The sequence below is a fragment of the Carlito syrichta genome, unplaced genomic scaffold (assembly GCF_000164805.1).
Source record: "Carlito syrichta isolate Samal-C Ts95f unplaced genomic scaffold, Tarsius_syrichta-2.0.1 Scaffold306593, whole genome shotgun sequence".
In the NCBI taxonomy this organism is placed as follows: Eukaryota; Metazoa; Chordata; class Mammalia; order Primates; family Tarsiidae; genus Carlito; species Carlito syrichta.
The window spans coordinates 330588-336565 of record NW_007250689.1 but is presented as its reverse complement, the minus strand read 5'-3'; the positions used below and the strand labels follow the sequence as shown (position 1 = coordinate 336565).

The 5978-nt window shown below is 48.9% G+C and overlaps 1 long non-coding RNA gene across 1 annotated transcript; it reads right to left on the bottom strand.

Annotated features, from left to right (window-relative positions):
* Positions 1 to 2968: 2968 nt before the first annotated feature.
* Positions 2969 to 3488, bottom strand: LOC110596081. The gene is made up of 2 exons (XR_002482250.1): positions 3403 to 3488; positions 2969 to 3318 (listed from the first exon to the last, which is right to left on the bottom strand). It is a non-coding gene; the product is annotated as an uncharacterized LOC110596081 (long non-coding RNA).
* Positions 3489 to 5978: the final 2490 nt, after the last annotated feature.

The following is a 5978-nucleotide window of genomic DNA, read 5'->3' as shown; positions in this document are numbered from 1 at the left end:
GCCCGTGGTATCAGGACATTAGAATACACTCACTGGGGGAGAAAAGGACCCTCCCCTAAAGACAGTGGAGTCCCGAGAGGAGTGTTTTTGAAAGGGATTCGCCAAAGTAGGCAGTAATAAGGTTTTTGTCTTACTTAATAATTTTAAAGAGAAAAAGATTGTTTACATCAGAAGGACTAGTCCTAACCATTTAAGACATCTGAGGCGGAGGCTGGTCTGCAAGGTTACAATGGCAGGTCTGAAATGCAGTGTTACCTGAGGACACTGCCCTGATCCCACCACTGCAATGTGTACCTCCTTTCTTTCTTCCAAGTGTTACTCTTGCCCCTTGTCCTTGCTCGCCTCCTTTCCTAGCCCTGCCCCTGCTTGTTTTCATCTTTGTCTGGTTCAGTAGTTTTCTCTCTTTGTCTCCTTCTGTGTCCTACTGGCTCTTCCCTGTCTGGGATTTTCAGAACTCTGCCCTGACTCATCATATGACCTTCCCTCTCATAGCTTTAACCTCCTTCTCTGCAAAATGAAGACGTTATTAGATAATTCCCAAGAGCGCTTGAAGCCTGCAAACAGACTCTAGCTAGCCAGGCAGGGAGATCAAATACTGGCTGTTCAGGCCATCCAGGTCGACTCTTGCCCCAGCTTTCCTTCAACCTGAGATATTGGGGGACTCCCCAAGAAGCCAAGCCCATATTTGGCTTCCCTGGCAGTCAAGCTAGAACTAGAATTCTCTAGGTCAAAGAGATTCCCAAAGTTATATAGTTAATCCTTCAATTTTGTAGAAGAGGAAACAGACTCTGGGAGGAGAAGAAAAGTTTTCAGGCAGGACAGAGAGAGGCTAGTCCTCCTGACTCAGTCCTTGGTCTTTCCAAGTCACCAAGTTCATCCTCAGTCCTCACTGCAACTCCTCTTCAGCAACTGCCCTCTGCCTCAGCTGCTTCTTCAACAGTATTTTCAGTGCAGCACAAAACACTGGCTCTCCCCTGCCTTCCTCCACACTTCTGGCACTACCCCCCAGCGGGCTGGTGGAGCCACTGGGGGTGGCAGGTGGTGCACAGGCCGCAAGGGGACAAGTCTGCCTGGCAGCTGATGTGCCTCAGTGTAGTCTAGAGATTGGGTGCCTCTTAACTAAGAGAATGAGCAAATCCAGGCTGCCCATTGCCCTCCCAGCATACTGTAAGCCTCAAAGGGGGAAAATGGATGGGGACGGGGAAAGCCTGGGAAGCAGAGGTGGGGGTATTAGGATATAGAAGGCATTTTGAGAGCCAGGGGAGTTGGGAAGGGATGGAGGGTGAAGAGATTAGGAGAGAGAGGGTGGGGAGAATTGAAGATCGAGGTAGAAACAGGAGACAGGAGGCAGATGTGGCAAAAGTCTAAATCAGGGGTCTGATACCCTGTGGCTGATAGAACAATTCTGACCTTATAAACAGTCCAGAGTCTACCTTTACTCCCAAACAAGCGAGGGCCTTCCCAGTCTCCCCAGTTCCAGCTCTCTGCCCCCTCCCCATTCCTGGGGCATGTCTCCCAGTAGCTTGACAGACCTGGCCGTGAGTTGCTGACCACAGTAATTAGGGCTGGAGGATCAGAGAAGCTGGAGGAGTCCAAGGAGCTGAGGACAGGACTGAAAGGACCCTTCATCCTAAACTGAAATTACATGTCTCCCCCCCATTTCCTCCGGACATATGAACACCCCCTTCTTCCTCAAGCACGGAAGCCTCTGGTGAGACCCTGATAAGGGAGTTGAGTCATGCCTACCCTTACTCCTAAGTTGGTCCTGAGTGGACATCTACAAAGTTACAGTAGGGTAAGAGGAGACGAGGAACTGACCAGTGAATTGGGGGTAGTGGTGGCAAAGAACAAGGCCCCTGGAAGTATAAGTAGAAGTGATTTAGTGCCTGCTCTGGTCTGAGAACTTTGCTCCCCTTTCCATCATGTTTTATGGAACAGCAACACCCACCCCCCCACGTCCCCTTCCCAGGGAACTCCTCCTCCCTCAAAACATTCCTGAGATGCATTCCAAAGGAGTTGGGCAATTGGGGGGGGGGGATGGAGGACAGGAGGTCAAATCCCAGCAAGGATTGGAATGTGAGTGTATTGGGGCTAAGAAATTTGGGGTAGTTGGAAAATTCAGTCAGAGCTGATAGATACCCACAAAGGAAAATGCAGAAAGATAGGGAGTTACAGAGAGGAACAAAAGGAGAAAGAAAGTTGAAGACAGAATGTAAGAGGGTTGGGGGAGTAACAATCAGTCTGTTACCAAATTTGGCCTCTGAGCCTGCAACCACGGGAAAGGGGGGAGGGTTTGTGGGTGAGACTGACATATCCGGCCTTGGGCTGCTGGAGGCTCATTTAGGACTGGACTGGGCAGCTGAAGGGCTGGACCTGACTTCTCCCGCACAGCCCCTCCACACCTGCATGTTCACTCATTCTCCTGAGTGCACCCCAGCCTATAAGAGTTCTTTCCCACAAAGCTACTTGCACTGATAACGCATACACATTGTCTCAATCACACAGCCCCTACACAGAATTGACCAGGACTGCATTATTATCTTGTAGAGACTCCATCCCACAAATACAGCTTCCCCACAAATATTCCTCATCACAAGCACACCCCACCCCAGTGCTCTGCCCCGAAGTCTCTTCTCCCATTGTACAGACATTCTCCTTCCATTCACCCAGCAAGTATTCCTTGAGAGTCTGTTGTGGGGAAGGCCTGGGCTAAGCTTTTAGTGGCTAGGCACCAAAATCATTAAGACCTAGCCTTACTGTGGCTTTTAAGGGGCCTTCAAGGGGCTCCCAGTCTGTGAGATGAATGGGTAAGCTAAATACAGAATTACAATAGGGGACAGATGTGATAAGAACCAAAAGATTCGTGCTCAGAGGAGAGTTCCCTTTAGGTTAGGGAAGGGGGACTAAAAAGTCTCCATGAAAGGTGTCACTTGAATTTAGAATTTTAAAAAATATAGAAAATAAAAAATAATAGTGCTCTGCCATTTATTGACTCTATGTCAATTGCACTGTATACATATGTTCATTTAATCCTTACAACAACCCTGCAAGGTAGGTATCATTATTTTCATTTTTACAGATCAGGAAACTGAGGCTCAAAGAGGTTAAATACTTGTTCAAAGTACTTGTCCAAATAGTAAGTTGTGAAGCCAAGGATCCAGAGCCCAAGCTCTTTCCACTATGCCAGTCAGTTGGAGATGAGTCGGGGGTAGTATTCATTCCAGGCAGAGCTATAGCATAAGCAAAGGTGGAGAAGCAGGAAATCGTAGAGGAGCATTCAGGGAAGTGAGCAGGCAGACTGGCTGAAGCACAGGTTACCTGCAAGGGAGCATGGTGGGGAAGTCAGGGTTAGGATGGAAAGGCAGGGGAAGACTAGAGAGAAGTGTGAGGAATTTTACTTACTGGAGGTCAACAGGAGGCCAAAGGAGTCTTTGAGCAGAGAAGCAACATGACCAGAACTGGATTTTAGGAAAATAACTCTGACAGTTACCTTGGAGATTGGTTAGAAGGACAATGCATTAGTACAAATCATAGGTAACACAGCCAGAGTTAGAAGAGTGGAGAGGAAGTTGTCACTCAGAAGAAATTATGAGAAGTGGAACTGATAGGACCTGATGACAGTCTGTTCTGTCAGCCTTCAGGGACCAGAGCCCAAAGTCAGGCTATGGTCCTATAGCTTCCTATCATCAGTAGCCACTTTAGGGGCTGGGACAGCTTTAGATTAGGTAAGGAATTAAGAAAGGGCGGTGGGTAGGGGATGGATCAGGTTGGGCTGAAAATGTAAAGATGAGGCAGTGGTTAGGGGATGTGGTTAGGCTGTGGGAAAAAGGGAATGGGTATATAATTAGTAGCCACTAGGGGCAGATGGGGTGGGGTTAGTGACTGTATTAGGCTGGGAAGGAGGAAGACTGGGTGTAGAAAAAGGCTGGGGAAGATGGTAGTGATGATGGTTGTAGGAAAAATACATATACGACCAGTCACTGGATCAGGATGGGGAAAAGGAAGAAATGACTACAGGGATGATGGCTAAGTCAGAGAATGATAGAGTGAGGTCAGAGGCCAGGTTAGGCTACAGGGAGTTGAGAAGAGATGGGGAGGTAGTCAGTGGCTAAATTAGGCTGGGGTGGGACAGGGAAGTGAAGGGACATTGGCAGTGTCTAAGTAAGCTGGAGTTGGGGTGGGGGTGGGGAATGGGGTATAGTCAGTGCCTGGATCAGGCTGAATAGGGATAGTGCTGTGGTCAGTGGCAGGGTCAGGGTCAGGCTGGGAGTGAAATGGGGGTGTGGTCAGTGGCCTGGCTGGGTGTGGGATCAGCAAGACCCAGTTTCCTCTCTGGGTCTCATTTCCTCTTTTCTGTTGGGGAGTGGGGGAAGGGGATCTACAACTGGACCAATAAATTATTAAAAGGCTCAGATCCAGGGGATGGCACATAGCAGGGATGGAAATGAGGTATTCAGCAGATGGCCAGGTGGTATATAGGTATATGAGTGGGTGAAAATGATAGGAGAATGCTTTAAAATGATGGGAAAGCTCAGACTTGGGTGAGGGTAAATTAAGGCAGGATGTGTGGATTGAGGGGAGAGAGGCAGAACTGAGGATGGGGACAGATGGTAAGAAGATGAGCAACATGGGAGAGTTCAAGGCAAGGGGAGTATTCTGTAAAGGGTAGGCAGGAAGGGAATGAAATGCAGAGCCAGGGATGAGAGTTGGAGAGGAGTGTTTAATATCTAGAGAATGAGGAAAGTTGGAGGCAAGAGACTAAACTTTCAGGGAATTTAGTCGTCCCCTTCCCTAGTGGCAAGTGTTTCCTTGGTTTACTTCCCCCTTAGTTCCCAGCCCCTCTTCCCTAGGCAGTCCCCCACTTATGACTAGGCCTTGTACATCTCCTGGGTCCCTGACCATTTTCCACCTCTCATCTTGTAAATAACACAGTCCAGAATCTCCTCCACCTAATTGTGGTAGCCTTGGACTTAGCAGAATAAAAAAGCTGGAATCCCAGATGCATGTAATTCTAGCTGAAGCCCAGAACCCCAGCCTGATATTTGTCATCTTTCCGGTTGAAAGAAGCTCCTGTGACTACGCAGGAATAAGGAATTTCCCCACAAAACAAGGGCATATACCTACTGCCGACCTCTGAAATTGTACAAGCTCAAAGTCAACTACTCTGGCCTCAACCACAACCCCCAAAGCTGCCCCCAATTCCTAACATTAACCCTGACTCTAATTTGTTTCCTGATTTCCAGTACTGCCTTTAACATTCATCCTCTTCCTAGCAGAGACTCGTATCCAATCCTTGATCCCTAATACGGGTCTAAATTTTACCGTTAGCACTAACCCCCCTGACTTTAACCCTAAATGTTGACACCTAAGCCTGATGCTCATTTGTAACTTGATTTCTAACTCACCCTTTCACTGTTTATCCTTCATGCTGACCATGCCATTCACTCTAATCCCTAAAACAAGACTTCTAACCCAATTCCTGTTGTTGACTCTTAACCCGATCCTGAACTCTACTTCTGACTTATGCTGGCCATTCCAGAAAACAAAATAACGACCTTAAGGTAAACCATACCTACAAAACGAACCTAACTCACACGAACAAGTCTTAAGTTTTAACCCGGCCTTATAACTCCGAAAGCGACCCTGGATTCCTAACCCAAGCCCATCTAATCCCAAACACACCCAAAGCTTGCTCATCCCCGTGCCCGCTATCAGCGAACACCAAAGTCCATCCCGCCCTGCGCCTCACGAACACCCCACTCCTCAAGCTCCCCAAAACCTCTCCCAGGCAGAGGACTGCTCCCAGGAAGGGCCTTTCTCCCGCAAGGCGGCCTACTTCACTCCGACCCCAAGCCGAGACACACTGGACGCTGACCTCTCCGACAGGACCCGGACAGTACACGCAGGGGCGTCCGGGGCCCCGCCCGTCCGTCCCCCGGGCCGGCCTCACGGCCCCACCCTCAGCCCCCCGCGGCCCG